Source organism: Microcebus murinus, chromosome 18 (genome assembly GCF_040939455.1).
Source record: "Microcebus murinus isolate Inina chromosome 18, M.murinus_Inina_mat1.0, whole genome shotgun sequence".
NCBI classification, from domain to species: Eukaryota; Metazoa; Chordata; class Mammalia; order Primates; family Cheirogaleidae; genus Microcebus; species Microcebus murinus.
Genome location: NC_134121.1, coordinates 30541249 through 30542057, shown reverse-complemented (window position 1 = coordinate 30542057; position 809 = coordinate 30541249).

Below are 809 nucleotides of genomic sequence, written 5' to 3'. Positions count from 1 at the left end.
AGGGTGCTGGATCAAGGCCCACTGAACAAAGTTGGATAACAGAGTGTATCGATGCAGGACCAATATCCTGCGATACAAGATTTAACAACTATTAAAGATCCCAGGAGATGGTGCTATTAAGCTGCTTGGTTGCCTCTTGAAGTTTGGAAAAAGCAATGGTCCACTGTAAGTGAAGTAGGAATGCTAGAAATATCATGGAAAATGGTGGAGGGGGGGATGAAAATGCTGAGAGGGCCAGGCACGGTGGCTCATGCCTGTAATCCCAGTACTCTGGGAGGCCGAGGCAGAAGGATTGCTTGAGGTCAGAAGTTTGAAACCAGCCTGAGCAAGAGTGAGACACCATCTCCACAAAAAACCAGAAACTTAGCCGAGCATGGTGGCGCATGCCTATAGCCCCAGCTACTTGGGAGGCTGAGGCAGGAGGATCACTTGAGCCCAGGAGTCAGAGGTTGCAGTGAGCTGTGATGATGCCACTGCATTCCAGCCCGGACAACAGAGTGAGACTCTGTCTCAAGAAAAGAAAAAAAAAAAAGGCTGAGAGAAGTGGGTATGTTGGAGTTGGAGTGGATATTCTGTATAATGTCAGCCAACTATGTTCCATGTGAGGAAGGACACTATTTACAAAAAATGAGGAGTGTGCTGACTGAGGGGTACTAGCATTGTTAGGAAACGCACTGTTGTTATGTGTGGGCCAGTGTTGTGCAAATGCTGTTACAAAACTAGGCTCCCTAGGCCAGGTGTGGTGGCTCACGCCTGTAATCCTAGCACTCTGGGAGGCCAAGGCGGGAGGATCACCTGAGGTCAGGAGT